The 27,842-nt window shown below is 39.4% G+C and overlaps 1 pseudogene; it reads left to right on the top strand.

The window, feature by feature from the left end:
• LOC145535695 (cyclin-C pseudogene) lies at positions 1–27,841 on the top strand (annotated as a pseudogene).
• Position 27,842: the final 1 nt, after the last annotated feature.

Genomic DNA, 27,842 nt, shown 5'->3' with positions numbered 1-27,842 from the left:
ATGCCTAGGATGCTGGTTGGCCCCAGCCACCCCAGAGCTTCCCACGACCCGGCCCCGCCTCCCAACTCATCCGCCTGTCCTCGAAAGATACATTTTCATCTAGTCCGACCTCAAGGCTCACATCCTGGGGACAAGCTCTCGCTCGAGAGAGGCAGCCCACCCCATGCCCGCACACCGCCACCGCCTGCAGCTCTGGGCGAGGGCAGGCGTGACGACCTCCTCAACGGCTACGGGACTGGGGAGCCGGGACTGGGCATCCTCCTCCTGGGCTCACCACGGGGTTGGCCGTGCGCACAGTAGAGTTATATTTAACAAATCATCAACGAGGAAAACAAAGTTCAGAAAATGTTAAGATTTTGCTGTTAAGAAGCTGTTTTCCTGGTTCAAGCCTAGCCACTAATGACCATCCCTAGTTAAATCTAGTTTACATCAAATCCAATTGAGGGATTGGGGCAAGAGGTGAAAAATTCAAGCTGAACTAAGAAGCAGTCTGAGAGCTCTAAAGAAAGTGTTACCTCTTTATGGCCGTGAATGTTTATAAGCACTACAAGTGTTGTCCAAGCTAATGTTTTAACTTCCCTTTGAATTATTTTTCATCACTGTGACCCACTCAAAGAATCTTGGACAGCTTTTTGCTCTTCTTCACCTCTGACTACAGACCTACTTCTCCAATATCTCCTATCTCTTTACTGCTGCTTTCTTTCATTGCCAATTCTACAGCCCTAGTTCAAGTTTCCTTTATTTTACATTATAATGAACTCCTGCCTCTGAGATGTGGCTGGCCAGTCCATTTGGCCCCAGGATTGTCTTTCCAAGGGCCACAGATGAAAAAATATGTCACCATTCTCCTTTCGAATCTTCCATGTATTCCCAAGGTGTTCAGAATCAGTTCTTCACTCTGTGATGGGCCCATCAAAGTTCTCTATGACAGGACCCCACTTTCCTGTGACAGATGAATCCTCTTCCAAGGCTCTCCAGGTGTCAAACACTCAGAACATCCTGGATTGATAATCCAGCATGGGCTTCCACAATCCAATCCTTTCCTCAGGCTTGTCCTTCTCTTTTACTAATTCCTGCTCATCCTTTAAGACTTAGCTTTGGCATTACCATCTGGGACATTCCCTCTACTTCCTTTCCAACTGACTGACCTGCTTCTCTTTTGAATGCACTTTTGGGAATACTTATAATAGTGAGTGGTATTCCTTTTATTTTAACCTTGGAATTATAAAGGATGCGGGAGAGCTGCCTGTTCTTGTCTGTTTTGTATTTGCCTGTTTCTACCTGTCAACATTCTGCTTATCTTTCAAGGCTAATCTTAGATGCCTGGTCCACGAGGAAGCCTTCCTCAAACCTCTTGTTCCTCCTTTTTCAGTTTTCCCACGATACCTCTGTCATTTACTTCGTGTCACTGTGTGGGTTGCAGGTTTCTCTCCTCTACTAGACAGTTTAGCCAGCACTGAAGCGTGAATGACTCCCAGCCCAATACTCCTACAACAGTTGTTGATGATTCTTGATTTACTTCTTTGGTCACTTCTGATCCCCCAGATACACTAGATGTTAACTGCTTTCTGAGTATCCTTAGAGACAAACACTAGAATGGCCTTCCAGGTGGGATGGAGGAGGAACATGAGTGAGCCAGGGAGCAGATACTTCAGCCTTTCTCTGAAAACTATTTCTGTACTTAAAACTTTGGTTTTATAACATCCAATATAGGAATGTTTTCTTTTATGAATCATGCTAATTTTCTTTTATGAATCATATCTAAAACTCTGCTTAACCTAAGGTCACAAAGATTTTCTCATATTTTCTTCTAAAAGTTGTATAATTTTTTATTTTCCTGTCTGTGATCTGTTTGAATTAATTTTTGTATAAGATGTGAAGTGTAGGTTGAGGTTCATCTTGGTTTTGGTTTTTTTTTTTGAGTTTTTAAAATATGTATATTCAGTTGCTCCAGAATAATTTATTTAAAAGATAATCTTTTCTCTGTTGAAATAACTTTGCATTTTATTAAAAAATCAGTTGACTATAGGAGGATTTTAAGAAGACTGAGGAGTACAAAGCCTGCCGCTTTAAGAAGTTTTTTGAGAGCTGTTTTTTAATCCTAAAAGTTTCAAAGTTCAGGAGAAGAGGAGATTGCAGAAAGGGGAAGGGAGGAGAGAAGAGACCAAGATGGCGGAGTAAGAGGATGCAGAGCTCACATACCCCCATAAACACATCAAAAATATATCTACATGTGGAGCAATTCTCACTGAAAACAAACTGGAGACTGTCAAGAAGACTCTTTCACAAGCAAGGCTGTAAGAATGAGCCACACAGAATCAACTAGGAAGGGAAGAGAAGTAATCAGGTTAGGACCTGCACCTCTGGGAGAGGACACAGAAGAGGAAGTTGGATGTGCAGACTCAGAGATCCTCCCTGGGGAGTGAGAAGTTGAAGCCACATCACATATTAGGCACCCCAACCTTGGGGTCCACCACAGGGAAGACAGAACCTGGAGCTGGTTTGAAAACCAGTGGGGTGAAACAGAAGGACTGTAAGAAACCTACACTCCACTTGTGAAGAGTGTGCACATGCTTGCTTACTCACAGGAACAAGAGGGAGAAAGCATATTGAAACTACCCAAGACTCTAGCCTGTCTTCTGTGACCAACCCCACACATGACCCAGCCTGAACCGAGCATCTGCTCTGGCCCCACTTGTTCCATGGTGTTCAGTTCAGTTCAGTTGCTCAGTCATGTCTGACTCTTTGTGGCCCCATGGACTGCAGCACACCAGGCTTCCCTGTCCATCACCAACTCCCATAGCTTGCTCAAGCTTATGTCCATCGAGTTGGTGATGCCATCCAACCATCTCATCCTCTGTCATCCCCCTCTCCTCCTGCCTTCAATCTTTGCCAGCATCAGGGTCTTTTCCAGTGAGTCAGTTCTTCACATCAGGTGGCCAAAGTATTGGAGTTTCAGCTTCAGAATCAGTCCTTCCAATGAATATTCAGGACTCATTTCCTTTGGGATGGACTGGTTGGATCTCCTTGCAGTCCAAGGGACTCTCAAGAGTCTTCTCCAACACCACAGTTCAAAAGCATCAATTCTTTGGTGCTCAGCTTTCTTTATAGTCCAACTCTCACATCCATACATGACCACTGGAAAAACCATAGCTTTGACTAGACAGACCTTTATTGGCATGTCAGCTCCATGGCGTAGCTCTGCACTAAGGTGAGGGCTGCCAGTGCAGAGAGGAGTACATAGTTGTGAGGGATGGAGCCAGCTCAGACCTGGAATGGCATCTAAATTCGATGAGGGCAGCCACTGCTGTCACTTGCAGAGGTAGCAGATCAGAAATGGTCTGGAACTCTGACTGTGCTGGGACTGCCACAGCCTGTCCCCTAGCCAACATCAAGTGCCTGCTCCAGCCCCTCTTGCTCCAACATTGCTCCCCATTGGGGCAAGGCTGCCAGTGCTGAGAGGGGGAAGAACACACACTTGAAGGGAATGGAGCCAACTCAAACCAGACCTTCCAGACATGCTCCAGCAACTTAGGACCCAGCCCCACTCCCAATTGGGTAATGTTGGCCACTGAGCAGAGGCAAAGCCCTAGCCCACACCTGGCCCTTGCTCTAGCCCCTCCTTCTTCGGTCCCACCTCCTACCAGAAAGGGAAAAATCACAATAGAAAAGGCAAATATATAAAAGGATTGATGATCACTTAAATAAGCCAGTACACAGATTAAAACACAACCAAAAATTTTTGTAAAAACAAATATAACTACAATTAACAGAAAAAGCATAAACGTGAAGATGTAAAATAGAACATCAAAATCACAAAATGGGGAGGGGAGTAAAAAATGTAGATCTTTTAGAAAGTGTTTGAACTTAAATGATTATCAGTTTATAGCAAGTAAATATAATTATGGGTCAACATATATGAACCTCATGGTAACCACAAATCAAAAACCTACAATAGATACACAAAAAACAAAAAGAAGGTAATTCAAGCAAACTACAAAAGAAAATCATCAAACCACAAGAAGAAAAAGAAATGAACAAAGAACTACAAAAAGATCATGGCATCCGATCCCATCACTTCATGGCAAATAGATGGAGAAAAAATGGAAACAGGGACAGACTTTATTTTCTTGGGCTCCAACATCACTGCAGACAGTGACTGCAGCCATGAAATTAAAAGACGCTTACTCCTTGGAAGAAAAGCTATGACAAACCTAGACAGTGTATTAAAAAGTAGAGACATTGCTTTGCTGATGAAGGTCCATATAGTCAAAGCTATGGTTTTTTCAGTAGTCGTGTACAGATGTGAGAGATGGACCATAAAGAAGGCTGAGTGAAGAATTGATGCTTTCAAACTGTGTGCTGGAGAAGACGCTTGAAAGTCTCTTGAACAGCAAGGAGATGAAACCAGTCAATCCTAAAGGAAATCAACCCTGAATATTCATTGGAAGGACTGATGCTGAAGCTGAAACTCCAATACTTTGACCACCTGATGTGAAAAGCTGACTCACTGGAAAAGATTGTGATGCCGGGGAAGATTGAAAGCAGGATAAGAAGGGGACAACAGAGGACAAGATGGTTGGATGGCATGACTGACTCAATGGGCATGAGTTTAAGCAAGCTCTGGGAGATGGTGAAGGACAGGGAGGACTGGTGTGCTGCAGTCCATGGAGTCACAAAGAGTCAGACACGACTAAGGGACTGAACAACAACAAAATTTGCCATGAAGTGATGGGACCAAATGCCATCATCTTAGTTTTTTGAATGTTGAGGGTTTTTTTTTTATTAATTTACTTATTATCATCGGAGGCTAATTACTTTACAATATTGTGGTGGTTTTTGCCATAGATTGACATAAATCAGCCATGCGCGTATATGTGTCCCGCCATCCTGAAACCCCCTTCTACCTCCTTCCCCACCCCATCCCTCTGGGTTGTCCCAGAGCACCAGCTTTGAGTGCCTTGCTTCATGCATCAAACTTGCACTGGTCATCTATTTTACATATGGTAATACACACATTTCAATGTGGGAGAAGGTGAGGGTGGGACAATATGAACGTCGAGTTTTAAGCCAGGTTTTTCAGTCTCCTCTTTCACCTTCATCAAGAGGCTCTTTAGTTCCTCTTTCCTTTCTGCCATTAGGGTGGTGTCTTCTGCATATCTGAGGTTATTTTTATTTCTCCCAGCAGTCTTGATTCCAGCTTGAGCTTCATCCAGCCCAGCATTTCGTATGATGTACTCTGCATAGAAGTTAAATAAGCAGGGTGACAGTATACAACCTTGACATACTCCTTTCCCAATTTAGAACTAGTCCGTCATTCCATCTCTAGTTCTAACTGTTGCTTCTTGACCTGCATACAGGTTTCTCAGGAGGCAAGTAAGGTGGCCTGGTATTCACATCTCTTGAAGAATTTTCCACAGTTGGTTGTGATCCACACAGTCAAAGGCTTTAGCATAGTCAATGAAGCAGAAATAGAGGTTTTTCTGGAATTCCTTGCTTTTTCTATGATCCAATGGATGTTGGCAATTTGTTCTCTGGTTCCTCTGCCTTTTCTAGATCCAGCTTGTATATCTGAAAGTTCTCGGTTCACGTACTGTTGAAGCCTAGCTTGAAGGATTGTGAGCATGACCTTGCTAGCATGTGAAACGAGCGCAATTGTGCAGTAGTTTGAACATTATTTGGTATTTCCTTTCTTTGGGATTGGAATGACAACTGACCTTTGCCAGTCCTGTGGCCACTGCTGAGTTTTCCAAATTTGCTGGCATATTGAGTGCAGCACTTTAACAGCATCATCTTTTAAAGTTTGAAATAGCTCAGCTGGAATTCCATCAGCTCCACTAGCTTTGTTCGTGGCAATGCTTCCCAAGGCCCACTTGACTTCATACTCCAGGATGTCTAGCTCTAGGTGAGTGGTCACACCATAGTGGTTATCTGGACCATTAAGATCTTTTTAGTACAATTCTTCTGTGTATTCTTGCCACCTCATCTTAATCCCTTCTGCTTCTTTTAGATACACACTGTTTCTGTCCTTTATTGTGCCTATCTTTGCATGAAATATTCCTTTGATATTTCCAGTTTTCTTGAAGAGATCTCGTGTCTTTCCCATTCTATAATTTTCCTCTATTTCTTTCCATTGTTCACTTACAAAGGCTTTCTTATCTCTCCTTGCTATTCTTTGGAACTCTGCATTCAGATGGGTATATCTTTCCTTTTCTCCTTTGCCTTTCACTTCTCTTCTTTCCTCAGCTATTTGTAATGCCTCCCCATACAACCATTTTGCCTTGTTGCATTTGTTTTTCTGGGGACAGCTTTGGTCACCACTTCCTGTACAATCATACATATACCCCACTGTTCATAGCAGCACTATTTACAATATACAAGACATGGAAGCAACTCAAGTGCCAATTAACAGATGACTGGATGAAGAAGATGTGGTCCATATAACCATAAAAGTGAAATACTGCCATTTGAAGCAATGTTGATAGGCCTAGAGAATACTGTGCTTAGTGGAATAATTCAGAGAAAAGCAAGTACTAAATGATATCACTTATATGTGGAATCTATAAAATTAATACAAATGAATGTATGTACAAAACAGGAACATACTTATAGATAACAAATTTGGGTTACCAAAGGGGAAAGGGAAGTGGGGATGGACAAATTAGATGTATGAGATACAAACTACTATATAACCTATAATGCAATATAATCTGAAAAAATACTGAATCACTATGCTGTATACCTGAGACTAACACAATATTTCAAATCAACTATACTTCAAATTAAAAAATCACTTTCACACACAAAATGGAGAAAAAAGAGACAGAGTTTTTTGTAATTGGTTTTGGGGAAACTGGGTAGCCATTTAGGAAAAGGTAAAATTAGATTCATATCTCATACCATACAAGAATAAACTCCAAATGAATTAAGAACCTAAATGTAAAAAAATGTACAAATACTAGAAGAACCAATGGATTCCAAGTCATCATGGGAAAGAATTTCTAACTATGACCCAAAATCCAGACACAGTAAGAGAAAAGATTGATACATTTGACTGGATTTAAAATTTGTTAATGTGTGTGGCAAAATACATTATAAAATCAAAAGGCAAACTGGTAGAAAATATTTGTAACATATATCACAGACAAGGACTAGTCTTTAAGATATAAAACAGGAGCCAGCAAGTTTTTTCTATAAAAAGCCCAATAGTAAATATTTCTTATTTCGGTCTCTTTAACAATCAACTCTACAGTTGCAGAGTGAAAGCTGCAGAGACAAAATGTAAATAAATGTCTGGCTGTGTTTCAATAAAACTTGGTTTATAAAAACTGGTGGCGGGGGTAGGGGGAACTTCCCTTGGTAGCCCAGTGGTTAAGAATCCGTCTCCCAGTGCAAGGGACATGAGTTTGATCCCTGGTTGGGGAACTAAGATCTCACATGCTTCGAAGTAACTAAGCCTGCATGCTACAACTACTAAGAGCCCACAACTTTAGAGCCCATGCTCCACAACAAGAGAAGCCTACACACCGTAACTAGAGAAGCACCCACATATCACAGCTAGAGAAAGCCCACATGCCACAATGAAGACCTATAGCAGGCAAAATCTAAAAAAGAAAGAAAAATATGAACAGACAATTCACAGAAAGAAAAAGAGGTGTAAGATGGCGACCAAACATGTTTTCAAAGTTCAAACTTATAATTAGAAAAATGCACATTAAAATAACACTGAGATGCCATTTCACATTTGTCAGAATGGTAACAATTAAAAATATGACAGAAGTTGGTGGGGCTGTGGGGAAACAAGCATTCTAGTGTATTTCTGGTGGGAATACAAACTGGTTCAATCCTTCTGGTGAGGAATTGGGCATTATCTAACTAAACTACCTTTATTCTTACCTCTTGAATCAGTAATCCCACATCTAGAAATTTACCCTGAAGATCTCCAACAAAAGGAAGATTATGAATGGATATGGAGAGATTTCATACTGTTAAATGAAAAAAGCAAATCTTTAAAGAGTATCTAGAGTGCGCTACCCTTCATAGAAAGAAGAGAATATAAGAAGACATACATGTTCTTGCAAAAGAAATACTGGAGGATAAACTAAAGAGCTCACTTACCAATAGGGGATGGGAAAGGGATAGTAGGAACAAGGAGGTGAATGATCTTTCTCTGAATATACCTTTTTGTGTAGCTCTAACTCATGGAACCATACTGTTTCCCATATCCCAAACAAAAATTAAAATTAACTACAATGTGAGGGTGAATCTTAAATGACATACAAACTACCGAATGAGCCTACCTATATTTAAAATGAATAGTATAAAAATAAAATATCTTTATATTAAAAAGTAATCTAAAAATACACCCCCCTCCCAAAAAAAAAAGTATAACACTGAAGAGGATGGGAGAGAAAAGAAATTAGCCTAAGTATTCCAGGTATCAGTAGAGGGCACTAGAAAGACACTGAAGGAGGAATAGACTTCTCTTCCCGGTTCTGGTGTGCTGCTCTCACCAGGCTCTTGCAGCACCCATGGCTTCTGCAACACATCCCTAGGTGGACAGCAATACCCAGCAGCCATGAGCATGTGGCACATTCCATAAACACCTTCCCCCATCATCTCAGAGGGCAGATTTCCATCAAGCCCTGCCAACCAGTTCAGCAAACTTCTCTGCCATCCAGTAGGTCATATGGTCATGCCCTTTCTAATGAGATCAGATTTCTAAGCCAGGGTGGAGAGATGCGGAATGGCCTCTTTTGCAAGTGCTTAATCTGAGCACTGAGGACAAAAGCTATTATCCATGGTTGCTATTCTTTGAAGTTCTCTTTACCTCTTACTAGCCAATCTCCCATTACTCCAATTTCCCGTTATAGTTAGTTACTTATATTAAATATGCTCTCTACAAACTACTGTGTGGTTTCTCTTAATTGGGCTCTAAGAATGCATTAGGTAACATTGGAAACAGAAAAACAAAATTCTCAGTAAACAGACTTAGTGCCCAGATCTGGTTTCTCAATACCATTCTCCAATAAAAGGAATTAGGGCTTTTTGGAGAAGTGGTTGAGTCCAGGATTGGAGGAGGGAAACTGCAAGATGAACCTGAAAACATTTTGTGGTGCCAAAAGTAAGAACATACTCAATGCAGAGGACAAGGGTTTGATCCCTGATCTGGGAAGATCCCATATGCCGTGGAGCAACTAAGCCCATGCCCCCACAACTACTGAGCCTACACTCCAGAGCCCACGAGCTTCAACTACTGAGCCCGCATGCCCTAGAGCCTGTGTTCTGCAACAAGATAAGCTACTGAAAGAAGAAGCCCACACACCACAACTACAGAGTAGCCACCACTTGCCACAACTAGAGAAAGCCAGCACGCACCAAAGAAGACCCAGTGCAGCAAAAAATAATAAATAAATAGTTAACAACAACAACAACAACAAAAGACACCGGGTGACTTGTGGGCACAGCATGGGGAAGAAGAGGGTGGGATGAATTGAGAGAGTAGCATACATTACCATATATAATACATACATTACCATATGTAAAATAGATGGCTAGTGGAAATTTACTGTATAACACAGGGAGCTCAACCCGGTGCTCTGTGACAGCCTAGAGTGGTGGGATGGAGTAGGTGGTGAGAGGGAGGTTCAAGAGGGAAGGGGCATATGTATACTTGTGGCTGATTCATGCTGTTGTATGGCAGAAACTAATACAACATTGTAAAGCAATTATCCTCCAATTAAAAATAAAATTAAAAAAATACCTCAGGGCATGTCAAAAAGATACAGGAGCCAACTCAGAGAAGCTCCTAATGACAAAAATTGGAAATTTGAGCAACAAAATAAACAATGATAATATTGGATTATAACCCATAAAATAAATATAAATATCCATAAGTCCATACTGATATGAATACATGATTAAACAAATTAGTAAATGGGAAAGATGAGACAAATTATTTAGAGAATTTCAAATAATATGTGTAGATACTCTCCCTTCCAAGAGGTGGTAGTTAAAATCTTGTCTTCATCCCTGGGGGTTGGCGGGTGTGTGTGTTTAAAAACTTGCTTTCTCCTAAGAATAGAGTATAGAAAGGGGATGGGGAGAAATTTTATAGTGGAGAAATCTGGCAAATATATACTAAGGAATTGATCAAGATTAACATTATTTGTGATAAGTCACATTGATAGCATGTACCACTGATAGGAAGTGATGAAAATGGTACTTCACTTCTGTGGTATTTCTCCTAAAATCTCAAACCCTAGTCTGGTCATGAAGAAAATGTCAAATAAAACCAATTGAAGAATGTTCAGTCCACCTGACCATTACTCCTCAAAACTGTCAAGGTCATCACAAACAAGGAAAGTTTGAGGAACTGTCACAGTCTAGGAGAAGTCAAAGGGACATGATGAATAAATGTAATGTGGTGTCCTGGATGAGATACTGGAGCATAAAAAGGACATTAAAGCTGGGAAATGCAAATACAGTGTGTAGTTTAGTTAATATTAGTAATGTACCAATGTTGGTTCCTTAGTTGTGACAAACATGCCACAGCAATGCAGGATGTTAACAATAGGGAAAACTGGATGAAGAGTATATGGGAACTCTCTGTATTATCTTTAAAACTTTTTTTAAAAAAATAAATCTAAAGCTATCGTAGGTTTTTTAAGTTTATTTAAACAATAAAAAAGGACACAGGAGCCAACCTGAAGGAGCTCCCAATGGACACAGCTGAAACAATTTTAGCATCACAATAAATGATGCTATTTCAGTCGTCCCTGCCTTATCAATAGGGGTTATGTCCCAAGATCCCCAACGGATGCCTGAAATCACAGATAGTATGGAACCTTATACATACTATTTTTCCTTATACATACATACATATGAAATAGTTTAATTTATAAATTAGGCACAGTAGGAGAATAGCCAAACTGTTAGCATCACTACTCTTGCACTTTGCAGCCATTACTAAGTAAAATAATGGTTACTTGAACACAATCACTGTGATATTGCAACAAATGAGTGGATACATGGAGTGAAGGGATGATTCACAGCTCCAGGCAGGACCAAGCAGGATGGTGGGAGATTTAATCACACTACTCAGAATGGCACACAATTTAACACTTATAAAGAGTCTATTTCTGGAATGTTCCATTCAATATTTTGGGACCACATTTTACCATGAGTAACTGAAATGTGGACAACTGAACTGCAGATAAGGAAGGACTACTATACTGGAGGATAACCAAGAGAATAAAATAAATATCCATGTGTCCATACTGATATAAATTAAAAAGTGAATAAACAAGTAAATAATACAATAATTACATTATATTATTAATATAATATTCTTATATTAATAGAATAATTTCAATTAATAAATGTAGAAGGAATGAGTGAAATGTGAAACCACTGTTGGGCAAACACCATAGTAATAGGCTTCCCAGGTGGTGCTAGTGGTAAAGAACCCACCTGCCAATGCAGAAGACATAAGAGATGTGGGTTTGATCCCTGAATTGGGAAGATCCCCTGGAGGAGGAAATGGCAACCCACCCCAGTATTCTTGCCTGGAGAATCCCATGGACAAAGGAGCCTGGCAGGCTACAGTCCATAGGGTCACATAGAGTCAGACAACTTAGCAACTTAGCTCTAGCACCATAGTAATAATTATAGGCAAAATTCACTTATGGATGCTAAAATTAGTGGGCAAAAGATTGACTATAAACAGAATATTTTCATAGTCTCTAAGTATCTTCTTCAAGGTATTTATTAAGCACAATATGAAAAATAGAATCTTTACAATGGAGAAACCAACAGATGTTACCTTAACCAAATGATCAAGGTTAACATCAACATCACATACCTCCTAATGAGAAGGACATTACTGTGGCATTCTTCCTAAAATGCAAAACCTCAATGTAATCATGAGAAAATATCAGACAAATGTAAATTGAGAGACATTCTACAAAATACCTGAATTTTACTCTTCAGAAGCTTCAAGGTCATTAAAGACAAAGACAAACTGTTAAAGGTTGTAGAAGATCTTAAAACAAAAAAATAACATTAGTGGGGAAAATGGTGAAATCTGAATTAGGTCTATAGATTAATTAACAATATTGTGCTGGGGGGAAGGCAGGCTCTAGTGGGGATCAGCTGAGCACAAGCACAGGGCCAGTGGGGAGTGGAGGGTCTATGCTGGGCATCAAGCATAGTGTCTCCATGGCTGGGGCCAATAGTCACCCCCACCCAGACCTCACTTACAGACAGACCTCACCTGCAGACACCCTACAGGGAGCTGCATCCCTCTCCCCTAGGATGTGGGGCTGACCCTTCCATCCCACCTTTCCTCCATCAGCTGCATCACATTTTCCACTGAAATATTCAGGGCTCTGGATGTGGGAAACCAGCCACGTGGTGCTCCCCTCAGCAGGGGAATGGTGAACTGTCTCAGGGGCAGCGAGTCTGGAATCTGCTCCTCCTATGACACACTTGCCCTGCCCTGAGGCCCTGGTGATCAATATCAGGTACCTCATTTAATTTTCACTGTAACCTAGCCAGCTACATGACAATGATTATCATTAGGACCATTTGACAGCAGAAGCTGTTGAAGCACAGTGAGGCTAAGTTATTTACTCCAAGGTCACACTGCTAGCAAGTAGAAGGATCAGGAAATACTTAAGCCAAGTCAGATGACTCCAAAGTCAGTCTGTGATTCTGAACCCTATACTGGATCAGCTCCCAATAAACAATATCCTTATTTCCATCATCTTCAAATTGCTCAGGCTGAAGGAAGACAACATCTTGCGGGCATAAACTGAGTTTCTGCATATTTCAGTAGTACACATCCACAGCAACCTGCCTAGCCCTCCCTCTTCTGATATAGGTAAAAACTCAGACTCACTCTCCCCACTCCTTTCTTAGACACTGGAAACCAGGTGTGCACCAAGTCCCCCTGTGACTGACCAACTCAAAAAAGTTGGTCTCTGGTCACTTCAGGTCCCCAGGACTATGCCCCTGATTCCTCTGGCTGCCAATCATTCAATGACCAGCAGAAGCCACCCATGGCTGGACTACAGGGACTGCCAGAGGACACTTCAAAGTACCCTAATCACTAGCATGGCCAGGCTCCTATTATTAATCCATAATGGTGACCATGGCAATCTTGATTAATATCCAACACAAGCACACCAGTGCCACATGCAATGCAGGTTTCCAATTATCCATCTTCCCCCAGACTGCCAATTAATGACCCACATAGTTTCTAAAACTGACTTATGGTGTAGCCAAACACTGACCATTCCTGAAGGATATTATGGCTTTCATTTCAGAAACCAACTCAGTGCCCTTCAAGGATGTGCGTAGCAACATTATGTGTAATAGGTCCAAACTATTCAACAATGGGTTAGCAACCTCTGATACATCCATACAATGAAATACTATTCAGCAATAACTAACAAAAAACTGATATTTGCAACAGCGTGGTGTGTGTGTGTGCTAAGTCACTTCATGTCCGACTCTTTGCAACTCTATGGACTGTAGGCCACCAGGCTCCTCTGCCCATGGGATTCTCCAGGCAAGAATACTGGAGTGGGTTGCCGTGCCCTCCTCCATGGGATCTTCCCGACCCAGGGATCAAATCCACATCTCTTGCATCTCCTGCGTTGGCAGGCGGGTTCTTTACCACTAGTGCTACCTGGAAAGCAACAGCATGGAGGAACCTCAAAAGCCATATGCTGCACAAAAGAAGCCATAAAGAAAAGAGTACATTCTGTATGATTCCATTTACTTGAAGTATTAGAAAAGCAAAACTAATCTGTTGTGATAGAAGGCAGAATAATGGTTACTACTGGGTGTGGAGGATTGATTGGGAAGTGATCATGATGAAACTTTCTGGAGTGATAGAAATACCTTGATAGGGGTTGAGGTTACATGAGTCTATATATTGTGAAAACTCAACACCCTATATACCCTAAGATGGCAGCATCTTATTGCATGTAAATTATATCCCAGTAAAGAAAACAATCAGAAATACTATGGGAATGTTTATTTTAGATCTGTTTGTACCAGCAAAACAGTTATTTGTATGCATGTCTATGTAAAATCCGCTGAATACTGACTCTTGGGATAGATCTGCTGAGAATCCAATGGAGAGGGAGATCATGGGAAGAGATCTACAAGCATATGGAGTCATAGAGTCATATGGAGTCCAGATATATGGGGTCACACAGCACTATCTTTTGTGCCTGGCTTCTTTCACTCAACATAACACTTTTGTTTCTTTTTACTGCTGAGTAATATGCCATTGTATGGATGTATCACAGTTTTTCCATGCACCAGTTGATGGATAGTTGGACTGTTTCCTATTTTTCCCTATTGCAAATGAATCTAAGATTTACTGGATGTATTGTAACTCTACCGTTAACTTCTTTCTTGTGTTATAGATGGTCAAGGAGGGAAAACAGGAAGCCCAAAGTCACTGAAAGAGAAAGAAAAGTGCAACTTGGAAAGGAGTGTAGTTGTGAAGCTGGTCGTGGTCCTTGTAGCTAATATAGGGGAGCTAGAAAGATAAACAAAAAATAAGCAACTTTTGACAGGTTTTAAAAAATTTTTTTAGCAACTTCAGGATAACAGAGTGAGAGATTTCCAGAGCAAGTGCCCCCAGCGAAGTACCAAAATGAAGGTATTTCTGCACCCCACAAAGCAGGGATTTTCTCTGATATATTTTGGGTAGGTTGGTCACAGAGAGATCCTAGGTCCAGTTTCTTGTTCAGCTGATGAGACTAGAAAAAGTTAGGAAATGGCAAAGGGGCAGAGGACCTAGCTATGAGCATTCCAGGTCTCTGCTGCTGCTGCTGCTGCTGCTAAGTCGCTTCAGTCGTGTCCGACTCTGTGCGACCCCATAGACAGCAACCCCACCAGGCTCCTTCGTCCCTCGGATTCTCCAGGCAAGAATATTGGAGTGGGTTGCCATTTCCTTCTCCAGTGCATGAAAGGGAAAAGTGAAAGTGGAGTCACTCAGTTGTGTCTGACTCTTCGCGACCCCATGGACTGCAGCCCACCAGTCTCCTCCGTCCATGGGGTTTCCCAGGCAAGAGTGCTGGAGTGGGGTACCATTGCCTTCTCTAATTCCAGGTCTCAATTAGCGAATAATCATGTTCAGTCTTTCCCAGGGCTTATGGGGCATAGCTGTTGGAATTGCAACTAGGAAGAGATAAAACACTTAGAGCACTTCACTGTAACTGGCCACAAGTGAACATAGTGTCCACATTCTGCTATGATAAATATGTCATCCCTGTGGCACATATTATGAAAACTTCTTGTGACAACCCTGTTTTCCATGGCCCAGTACACTCATAAGTCCCCTATAGAAGGAAATCTGCTGGATACCTGCTGAGCACCTAGAAGGGTAATGGAACTTTGGAAGGGAGACTCTGCTGAATCTTGGCATTTCATCTAGGCAAAACCAGCTAGGAAAGTGATGGGCAGAAAACACTTTCCAACATATGCACCATATAGTTTATTCCCCACTATATCGCCAAGGGATAGATATTTTTATTATTGTTTTGCTGATGACAAAACTATAGCTTAGAGAGCTTAGGTTAACATGCCTGAATTCACATAAATTCTATGGTAGAACCAAATATCTCTACATGCTGGGGTGCTACTTGAAGGTGCTCAGTAGAGACAGCTAGTCTGAGCTGTCCCCTAACATCCTAAACAAGTACAAGTGATAGCTGAGCGCAGCAATGTGTGATATACAGTAGAGTTCTTTTCTTTTTCCCAGTAGTACTGTCAACTTTTGCCTTGTATGTTTTTTTTTTAATTTTATTGAAGTATAGTTGATTTACACTCTATTAATTTCTGCTGTCCAACAAAGTGACTCAGTTCTATGTATACATTCATAATCTTAAATATTCTTTTTCATATTCTTTTCCGTTATGGTTTATCACAGGATATTGAATATAGTTCCCTGTGCTATACAGTAGGACCTTGTTGTTTACCCATCCTATATATAATTGTATCTGCTAATCCCAAACTCTCAATACTATCCTATCCCACCCTCCTTCCCCTTGGAAAACACAAGACTATTACAGATTAATTCATATGATTTTAGAATTAAAACTTCTCAGTGAACTGAACTCTTTATCATTATACAGTTATTCTCTTTATTTTTGGTATTTTTGGCCTTAAACTCTGTATTGTCTGCTCTTATTATAACCTCACCCCTTTGACTTTCCACCTTTTCTGTCCTTATGTTTTAGATGTCTTCTATAAACAGATGGTAACTTGCATTTTTTTATTCCAGTGACAATATTTAATATTTTATCTGGGAAATTTATTCTATTACATTTATTATGATTATTAACATTGTGGGATTTATTTCTACTATCTTATTGCATGCTTTCTATTTGTCCTACTTTTTCTATTTTTGTTTCTTTTTCTTGCTTTCTAGCCCTTTTTTTAAGAACAAAGTTTTTTGTTCTCAGATTTCTATCCTATTTTCCATGTTCTGACTTGTAAGTTATTTATGTCTCTTCTTCTAAGGGCTGTTTGAGCTTTTAAGCATCCATAACCATGTAAATACCTGTGAATATTTTACCTATATCAAAATAGTACAAAAGACTTGAACATTTTAAATCCCAGCATGATTTTTCACCTGTTTACAAAGGGTACAATAAAAACATAAATTCCCAGAAACATTGAAAGTTAAAAGAATGGGAAAAGTAAGCATGATTAAAATGGCAGATTTTATATTATGTATATTTTACCACAATAAAAAAGAAGGGAGATATGCCAAATAAATAATAACAAAAAAGTTGATATGGCTATATGGATACTAGACAAAATAGACATTAAGGGCAAAAAGAAATGCTCTCTCTCCCGACTGTCTCCAATTCCTGTCCTTCCACTTTCTAACCCACCCCAATCAAGATTTTGTCCCTATCACTACTGAATCAGCCTTTGACAAAGTCACCAATGACCTTCACAATGGTCAGTCCAATGCTAATTCCTCATCTTACCTGACCTAGCATCATTTGTTAAAGTTGATCGTTCTCTTCTTGAAACATATTAATCACTGCTTTCCTAGATATGATTTTCTTATTTCTCCACTCTCAATCTCCTTTGCATGTTACTCCTCAAGCTGTAAAAGTTGCAGTATCCCAGGGCTCAGTCCCCAGACCTCTTTTCTTTCCTATCTATACTCATTCTCTAGGTGATTAACATCTAGTCTCATGGCTTTAAGTACCATTTATAGGCTCAAGACCCTCAAATTTATATCTATAGCTTTATCTCTACATCCAGACTCATGGAAAACTGTACACAGACATTCTCCACTTTAGATGCCATATAGGCATGTTTGATTTAACATGTTAACAACTAAACTTTCTCCTTACTGATGCCACCCATGCCTGATATTCCCACAGCCTTTCCCCCTAAGGAACTAGAAACTTTGATATTCTGATTTGCCCATGTCAGAAGTACTTAGCCTCTAATTGTGTCACTTTTTACTTACTTTTTCTCTCACATACCACATCCATCCCATCAGAAAACATTGTCAAGGGTTCTATCTTGAAAATGTATCCAGAATCTGACAACTGCTGCCACCCTAGTGCAAATCACTATTATTTCTCACCTGGATTTCATAACAGCCTCCCAACTGGTCTTCCTGCTTCTGCCCTCATCTCTCTACAGTCAATTCTAACCATAATAGCCATAATGGTCCTTTTAAAACATAAGTGATATCATCAATATCTCTGCTCAGAACCCTCTAATGGATCCTCACCTCATTGAAAGTAAAAGGCAAAGTTCTTATAGTGACTTATGAGGACTTATATGATCAGGACGTGCTACATCTCTGATTTTACCTCTTTCCACCCTTGCCTTTATTTGCTCAACTTCAGGCTCACTGTCCTCTTTGCAATTGCTGTAACACCCCATATGCAGCTTCAGAAACTTTTCTCTCTCAATTCACTTTGATCTCTTCAAATCCCTTACCTGGGAGGTTTTCCTTGCCCATCCTCTACAGAATATAAACCTCAACCTCCCCATTCTTTATCTCCTTCTGTAGTCTCTTACCCTGGACTTACTGATTTATCATGCACCTTCTCCCACCCTACCCTAACCCTGCCAACTATAATGTAAGCACCATGAGGGGAAGATGAATGAATGAAAATTCATTGTTAGTTCAAAAAGATTTGCTACATAAGCATAAAAGGAACAATTAACCAGAAAGAAATTAAATGTCTAAATTTTTTTGTACGAAGTAAAACTGCCTCAGAGAACAAGAAAAACATGCCAAGATTACAAGGGGAACTTAACAATCCATAATCAAAAGAGAAGATTTCAACATATGTCTAGCAGTAAGTGACAAATTGAAATAAAAATTCAGTGGTACACATTATACTTGAAAACACATTTAACAAGCACAAACATATTTATGAAAATTTGTACTAAAATTATAGAATATACATTTTTCAATCAAGTATGCATAATTTTTATAGAAAAAATCCTGCTCTGGGGTTTCATTCAGCTGTGACAAACACGATTCTACACATGAAATGATGATCTAAACCAAAAGCAAGTTTATTTATATCATGTCATAAGAAGTCCAGAAATAGGCGGTCTGGGATTGATGTAGCCACTCAAAGATAGCATTGTGGGGCCAAGATAATGTGTTTTTTGTAACTCCATCTTTGGCCTATAGTTTTAACCCTTGTTATGGACCTAATGTTTATGTCCTCCCAAAAGTCATATATTGAAACTCTACCTCCCAATGTGATGGTATTTGGAAGTGGGGCCTTTGGGAAGTAATTGGGATTAGATGAAGTCATAGGGTGGAGCACTCATGAATGGGATTAGTGGCCTCATAAATATCACAAGAGAGTTTGCTTCTTCTGCTCTACTCTCAGCCATGTGGGGATACAGTTAGAGGTTAACAGTATGCAACCCAGAAGAGGGCCCTCACTAAAACACAATGTACTGGCATCCTGATCTCAGACTTCTAGCTTCCAAAACTGTGAGAAATAAATGTCTAGTTTTTGTAAGCCACTCAGTTAATGATATTTTGTTACACTGCCTGAGCAAATGGAGATAATCCTTATGGCTATAAATTGCTCCTCCAACCCTGGGCATTGTACCTACTCTTCCAACAAGAACAATGGGAAGAGACAAAGAGAAAAATGTGAAGAGAGTAAGCCTGATGACATGCTTCCCTTTTCAGGAGTTTCTTTGAAGCACAACCAGTGATATGTGCCAAGATTCATGTCCATTGAGTCAGTGATGCTATCTAACCATTTCATCTTCTGCCACCCCCTTTTGCTTTTGCCTTCAATTTTTCCTAACATCAGGTCTTTTCCAAAGAGTTGGCTCTTCCCATCAGGTGGCCAAAGTATTGGAGCTTCAGCTTCAGCAACAGTCCTTCCAATGAATATTCAGGATTGATTTCCTTTAGGATTGACTGGTTTGATCTCCTTGCTCTCCAAGGGACTCTCAAGAGTCTTCTCCAGCACCACAGTTCGAAAGCATCAATTCTTCAGTGCTCAGCCTTCTTTACAGTCCAAATCTCACAACTGTATGTGACTACTGGAAAAATTATAGCTTTGACTATATGGATCTTTGTCAGCAAAGTGATGTCTTTCCTTTTTTTTTTTCTTATTTTTTATTTATTTTTAATTAGTTTATTTTCTATTTTTTAACTTTACAATATTGTATTTGTTTTGCCATACATTGACATGAATCCACCATGGGTATACATGTTTTTCACTTCCAGAACCCCCCTTCCACCTCTCTCCCCATCCCATCCCTCCAGGTCATCCCAGTACACCAGCCCCAAGCACCCTGCATCATGCATCAAACCTGGACTGGCGATTCATTTCACATATAATTTACATGTTTCAATGCCATTCTCCCATATCCTCCCGCCCTCGCCCTCTCCCACAGAGTCCATAATACTGTTCTATTTAGCTGTGTCTCTTTTGATGTCTCGCATACAGGGTTATCTCTGTCTAGGTTTGTCATAGCTTTTCTTCCAAGGAGCAAGCCTCTTTTAATTTCATGGCTGCAGTTACGGTCCACAGTGATTTCAGAGCCCAAGAAAATAAAGTCTGTCACTGTTTCCACTTTTTCCCCTTCTATTTGCCTTGAAGTGATGAAACTAGACGCCATGATCTTAGTTTTTAGAATGTTGAGTTTTAAGCCAGCTTTTTCACTCTCCTCTTTCACCCTCATCAGGAGGCTCTTTAGTTCCTCTTCACTTTTTGCAATTAGAATGGTATTGTCTGCATATCTGAAAGTGAAAGTGCTAGTCACCCAGCCGTGTCCGAGTCTTTGCAACCCCACAGACTGTAGTTCACCAGGCTCCTCTGTCCATTGACTTCTCCAGGCAAGAATACTTGATGTGTTGCCATTCTCTTCTCCAGGGGATATTCCTGACCCAAGGATTGAACCTGGGTCCCCTGCATTGCTGGCAGATTCTTTACCATCTAAGCCACAAGTTGTTGATATTTCTCCTGGCAGTCTTGATCCAGCTTGAGTCATCCAGCCTGCATTTCACATGATGTACTCTGCATACAAGTTAAATAAGCAGGGTGACAATATACAGCCTTGTGTTATTCCTTTTCCAATTTTGAACCAATCAGTTGTTCCATGTAAGGTCCTAACTGTTGCTTCTTGACCCACATACAGGTTTCTTATGAGACAGGTAAGGTGGTCTGGTATTCCCATCTCTTTAAGAATTTTCCATAGTTTGTTGCGATCCACACAGTCAAAGGCTGTGTGGCTTCATAGTCAATGAAGCAGAAGTAGCTGTTTTACTGGAATTCCCTTGCTTTCTCTGTGATGCAATGAATGTTGGCAATTTGATCTCTGGTTCCTCTGCCTTTTCTAAATCCAGCTTGCACATCTGGAAGTTCTTGGTTCATGTACTGTTGAAGCCTGGCTGGAAGGATTTTGAGCATAGCCTTACTAGCATGCTAAATGAGCGCAATTGTCCCGTAGTCTGAACATTCTTTGGCACTGACTTTCTTTGGGATTGGAATGAAAATTGACCTTTTCCAGTCCTGTGGCCACTGTTGAGTTTTCCAAATCTGCTGAAATATTGGGAGTAGCACTTTAAACAGCATCATCTTTTAGGATTTTAAATAGCTCAGCTAGAATTCCATCATCTCCACTAGCTTTGTTTGTAGTAATGCTTTCTAAGACCTGCTTGATTTCACACTCCAGATGTCTGGCTCTAGGTTAGTGATCACACCATCGTGGTTATCTGGGTCATTAAGACCTTTTTGTATAGTTCTTCTGTGTGTTCTTGCCACCTCATCTTAAACTCTTCTGCTTCTGTTAGGTCCTTACCTTTTCTGTCCTTTACATGAAATGTTCCCTTGATATTTCCACTTTTCTTGAAGAGATCTCTGGTCTTTCCTGTTCTGTTCTTTTCCTCTACTTCTTTGAACTGTTCATGGAAGAAGGCCTTATTATCTCTCCTTTCTCTTGTCTGGAACTCTGCATTCAGTTGGGTATGTCTTTCCCTTTCTCCCTTGCGTTTCACTTCTCTTCTTTCCTCAGCTGTTTGTAAAGTCTCTCAGACAACCAGTTTACCTTCTTGCATTTCTTTCTCTTGGGGATGGTTTTGGTCACCACCTCCTGCACAATGTTATGAACCTCCATCCATAGTTCTTCAGGCACTCTGTCTACCAGATCTAATCCATTGAATCTATTTGTCACCTCCACTGTATAATCATGCGGGATTTGATTTAAGTCATATCTGAATGGTCTAGTATACGACTAAATTATGCCTATTTTCCATTAGAACACAGTCATAAAGAAACATTTATAATTTTGATTAGCAGGAATTCAGCAGACTAGATAATAATAAAAGATCAGGAAGCATGTATTTCCACTATGTATTAAACCTATGGGCATTGAAATGAAATAAAATTTATATTTTAAGGCAGAACAAGAAAAAAATTAAACATAAATTCTCTGTTTGGACCTCTTCCCTCCCTCCCTAATGTGCAGTCTGCACATTAACCAGAGTTCCTCAAGGATGGGAGTTCCTGCTCAACCATAAAGATCAATTTTTTTTTCTTTCTTCTGACGCCAACATTGTAACTCCTTAAAAGAATACCATTCTTTCCCACCTCTGTAGGGGGTCATGTTGACTTGCTGCTCACTTTACGTGTGCTCACCTGGACTACATATCCTTGGTGAACTTTATATAAAATATCAGTATGTCATTTTTATGTACAATCTTTTGTCTCAAAAATGTGTATGACTGTGCCTTTGACTTCTAACAGCTTTCTGAGAATCTGTTTCCCTGGTTATAATCCTCAGTTTAGCTCAAATAAAATTCCCTTTTTTTTCTTCTTAACTGGATAGTTAAATTGAATTTTTGTTGACAAACTACATGTCCAGGATTCTAAATAACTCTTTTTATATTATCCACAAACAAATTAGTTTTCAAACGTTGTTCAGCAAGTAATCTTAAATATTTCACTTTATGAAGTCAAATGATTGCTATTTTATGTTTGTACAAAAACTATTTTTTAAAAAATCACTTGACAAAGTCAAATTTTCAAATGAATATACTGGTGGGCTTTTTAAAGCAATTTTTAATGGATTGCTAATTTTCTCATAGTGCTTAGTTTCAAACACAACTAACAAAAACAGAAATAAAAATAACTCAAAGAAGTATTTGTGTATAACCATTGCAGATGACAAAGTAACAAAAAAAGAAACAAATTACAATTCATTTGTAAGGCCATAAATTGAGATGTTGATATTATCTACAACTTATGTCTACAAAGGCATTTTCAGAACTTACACTTGTTGAATAAATATTATAGAATATTTACAGGGAAACAGATAAGAGTCTAAAATTAGTCTTCTCTGAATTAGAAATATTCTTAAGATGGGTAAGAAAAATCTCAACCAGATACCTGTAATAACAAGAATAACATTCATTCACTGGGAATTCCCTGGTGGTCCAGTGGTTAGGACTCCATACTCTCACTACCAAGAGCGGGTTCAATCCCTGGTCAGAGAACTAAGATCTCACAAGCTTCATGGTGCAGGGAAATAAAAAAAAGAACAACATTCACCTTCTGTAGAGCTTGCTTTCACTTTACGATACTAAGAGAATCATTTTAGATGAAATCATCTTGGAAACCACAATTTTAAATTAAAGCCTTTAAATTTTCAGAACATATTAGAATATGACACTAATTCTTCTTACAGTTGGTTACAGAAAAATAAAACCACAAAACTCTTCCTATTACCCAATCTAAGGTAACTGCTTAAGAAATAAGTAGTACAATATATAAAATAAAATAGATAACTAATAAGGACCTACTTATAGCACAGGGAAGTCTACTCAGTACTCTGTAGTAACCTATATGAGAAAAGAATCGTAAAAAGAGTAGATATATGTATATGTATAACTGATTCATTTTGTTGTATACCTGAAACTAACACAATCTTGTAAATCAACTATAATTTAAAAAGAGAAATAAGTAGTATAGGAAGCTTAAAGTAGTATCTACTTTCCTTATGTAAGTATGAATATATTTTAAACACCATCTGATTGAGCATTTTAATGTTTGAACTGCAGATGTCCATGAAGAGGAGGCAATATTTTATCTGCTATGAAGGATATTAAAGGAGAAACACATTTTTCCCCCAGAAGTGAGAAAAGAGTGTCAAACAGAAGTAACACATGAAAAAAAGACTAGTTCCTGAAATAAAGGCATCATTAATAAGGAGAATAATAATGTTATTCATTTATTGATACCTCAAACTATTATCACCCTTTATAAGGAATAATGCAATATCTCTCAATTCTTATGTGTCATAATCATCACATATAAAAATACAGACAATGCATGGTATTAAGCGTTTTTTGGAACTGATCAAGAGTCTAAGTCACAGCATGCATAAGTTATTTGTATCAAAACTGTTAATTTATACTGGCACAAATTTTCATTAAGCATACTAATACTTTTTAAATGATGCAATAAAAAAAATCCAGTTTCAGGAAGGGAGAGACTTCTAGAATGGCTAAATGACAAGCTTGGCAAATCCTCTCCCTCAAAAGCAATTACAAAAGTGGAAAAAAATTGTCAAAAGACAACAAGTTAAAGACTCTGGACGTTGACCAAAATTATACAACAAATTGAAAAGTGCTTATTCAAGAAAATCTACTTGAATCTCAGTAAGAATGATGAGAGTCTATAGTGTTTTAACCTGGAACTGTTCCTGCCCCCTCTAGCTCTGAGACACAGAAGCATCACTAGGAACAAAGAGTCCCCAAGGACAAGCAGCTAAGCTGCAGGAGGAGAGTGAGGAAGATTCCAGGCCCAGGGGCATTATCAAAAAACATCAGTGATCTCAGTGGTTTACAGTCAGGAAGTGTCAACATTATAGCTAGCTAGCCTGAGGCCTCAATACTGATTGGGGCAAGCAATAAACCAGCAAGTCTGTCATAAATTTAACAGAGAGATCCAGGGAATGACACAGACAAGTCACCCCCTGATAAAAACCTTAATTATCAAGTGATCTAGAAGTACTGTACACACGAGCAAATAGGCATGCATCTTCAGGAGAAACTGGAGCTAGCTCTAGAAAGTTGAACATAAAACACTGTAAATGTAGAGAGTAAAAGCCAGGAGATACTTGGAAAATAGCTGCACTTTTAATGTGTTCTCCCAAGCTATATAACAGATCCATCAGCAAAAGGTAGCTGCCTTAGTGCCTCAAGGTGTCTAAGTATAATCTTTGACCAATCATTGACTGACAATCTGTGCTGACCCAGGGACTACCCTAACAAGGTCATACAGTGAAAACAATGTTTATAAACACTGAGCAGAAATAAGCAGCTAGACACTGAGGAAAACACTCTTCAGAATTATTCCGAGCAAGTCAGAAAACAAACAAAACCATCCTGTAGAGGATGGGAGGATCAGAATACAGAGTTGTTACCATGTATTATCTAAAATATCCTGTTTTCACACCTCCCCCAAAAAACAATAAAAAAATTATGAGACATGCAAGAAAACAGAGAAGTATGACTTATATACAGGAAAAAAGTATTCAATAGAAGCTGTCTATGAAGGGGTCCATATTTGCACTTAGTAGACAAAGACTTCAAAACAGCTATTATAAATAAAGGTTAACTATGTTTAGAGAATTAAAGGTAAGTATGATGGCAACAATTTATCAAATAAAGAATATCCATGAGGAAAGATAGTTATTTTTTAAAGTAACAAATGAAAATTTTGGAGCTAAAAAGTATAACAACTGAAATGAAAATTTCACTGTAGGATCTCAACAACAGACTTGACCTGGTAGAAAAAAGAATCAGTGAATTTGAAGATAGATCAAAGAAGAATGAAGAAAAATGAAGACAGCACCAGAGACCTATAGGACAACATCAAATGTACCAATATATGTATAAAAGGAGTCTCAGAAAGAGAAGAGAATGAATAAGGAAGAAAAAAATATTTGAAAAATTATGTCCAATAACTTTCTAAATTTGATGAAAAACGTTAACCTACTTGTCCAACAAGCTCAACAAACTCTAAGAAGGGAAAATCCAGACAGACCCACACCTTTTAAATACACCATAGTTAAATTGCTGAAAGAGAAAAACCAGGAAACTGTCAAGAAAAAAAACAATATCACAGAAAAAATGAACCACAATGAAATTAAAGCTAACGTCATCAGAAACAATGCAGGGCAGAAGGCAATGGAATAATATTAAAAGTGCTGAAAGAAAAACACTGTCAATCAATAACTATATCAAGTTTGTACTTCAAAACAAAGGCAAAATAGTATCTCTGCCTATTCATGCCACTGTAGTTTCAGGGAAAGTTGTATGGGAAGCCAGGATTTTCATGCCTGCCCTGAAGTAATGAATGAGACTGCATCTCCTTGTAATGCTAGCAGACACCTAGACACTCTGCAAGGAACCTGGACTTCCACACCCAGCAGTAACAAAGATCCTACCACTGGTGTCAGTGGAGGCCATATGGGAAGCAGCAATGAGACCCTAACCCCTTCCTAGCCAGGGCAGTGTCTGCAGAGGCTTAGTGAAAGTGAAAGTGAAGTCACTCAATCGTGTCCGACTCAATCGTGTCCGACTCTTTGCGACCCCATGGACTGTAGCCTACCAGGCTTCTCTGTCCATGAGATTCTCCAGGCAAGAGTACTGGAGTGGGTTGCCATTTCCTTCTCCAGGGGATCTTCCCGACCCAGGGATGGAACCGGAGTCTCCCGCATTGCAGGCAGAGGCTTTACCCTCTGAGCCTTAATGGTTGGTATTAACTCCCATCTCTACCCACCAGTAATGAGGTACCCCCATCCAGAGTATCAACAGAGGCCGTGGGGTAACTACGACTTTGACCACAACCTGGTTGTGATGGGGTAATACTCCCTTTTTGCTACCTGCACAGTGTCTCATACCATAATACCAAAAAGTGAAGGATGCAATGGAAAATCACTCACAATACTAGGAATGAGGAAAATCTTAAGTTGAATAAAGAAAAATAATCAACAGATGCCAACATCAAGATGATACAAATGTTAAAATTGTCTGACAAGAATTTTAAAGCATCCACCATAAAAATGCTTCAATTATGAACACACTTGAAACAAGTGAAAAAAATAGAGAATCTAAGCATAAGCAACAAAAAGATATAGATAAAAACCAAACAAATTTTATAACTGAAAAATACAGATTGTGGAGAAATTGAACCTCTTCTGAGTATTTATCCACATTAAATGTGTAAACTGTATCTCAGTAAAACTCTGACCAAAAAAGAAAAATACAATAACTGAATTACAAAAAAAAAAAAAAAAAAACCCAAGGTGCTCTCACCATCGCTGCCGCGAAGCAGAGCTGAGCCCATCAGATCAAGGAGCGCAGTAACCTGGCAGGCTGGGTCTATGGTGGCTCCGTGGGCTGCTCAGCCGGCTGGTGCTTTTTTATCAGGGCAAGCTGTGTCCCACGGCAGGGAACTTTTGGCAGAGCTCCCACTATTTGCAATGGATTTTGGATAAACAAGATCTGTTGAAGGATGTCAAAAAGATTTAAAGTTTCTCTCAGAAGAAGAGTATTAAAAATTACAGATTTTTTTTACAAATGTTATCCAAGCATTAGGTGAACATCTTAAATTAAGACAAGTTCTTGCCACTGCTACGGTCTATTTCAAGAGATTCTATGTAAGGTATTCTCTGAAAAGTATAGATCCTGTATTAATGTCTCCTACCTATGTGCTTTTGGCACATCCAAAGTAGAGGAATTTGGAGTAGTCTCAAATACAAGATTGATTTCTGCTGCTACTTCTGTTTCGAAAACTAGAGTTTCATATGCCTTTCCAAAGGAATTTCCTTATAGGGTGAACCATATATTAGAATGTGAGTTATGTCTTTTAGAATTAATGGATTTTTGCTTGATAGTCTATCATCCTCATAGACCTTTGCTCCAGGATGTGCAGGACATGGGCCAAGAACACATTTTGCTTCTCCTTGCATGGAGGATAGTGAACGATACCTACAGAAGGGATCTTTGCCTACTGTATTCTTTCATGATAGCTTTAGCTTGCTGCATGTAGCCTTTGTTCTGCAGCAGAAAGATGCCAGACAGTGGTTTGCTAAGCTTTCTGTGGATATGGAGAGATTTTGGAAATAATCAGGGTTATTTTAAAACTGTATGAGCAGTGGAAAAATTTTGATGAGAGAAAAGATGGCAACTATTCTTAGTAAGATACAGAAACCAAAACCTCCTCCAAAGAGTGAAGGAGAACAAGGTCCAAATGAAAGTCAGAACTCTAGCTACAGCCAATCTTGAA

The sequence above is a fragment of the Giraffa tippelskirchi genome, chromosome X, assembly GCF_054371585.1.
Source record: "Giraffa tippelskirchi isolate mGirTip1 chromosome X, T2T-mGirTip1v1.2.pri, whole genome shotgun sequence".
Classification (NCBI taxonomy): domain Eukaryota; kingdom Metazoa; phylum Chordata; class Mammalia; order Artiodactyla; family Giraffidae; genus Giraffa; species Giraffa tippelskirchi.
This window is presented reverse-complemented; position numbering and strand designations above follow the sequence as displayed.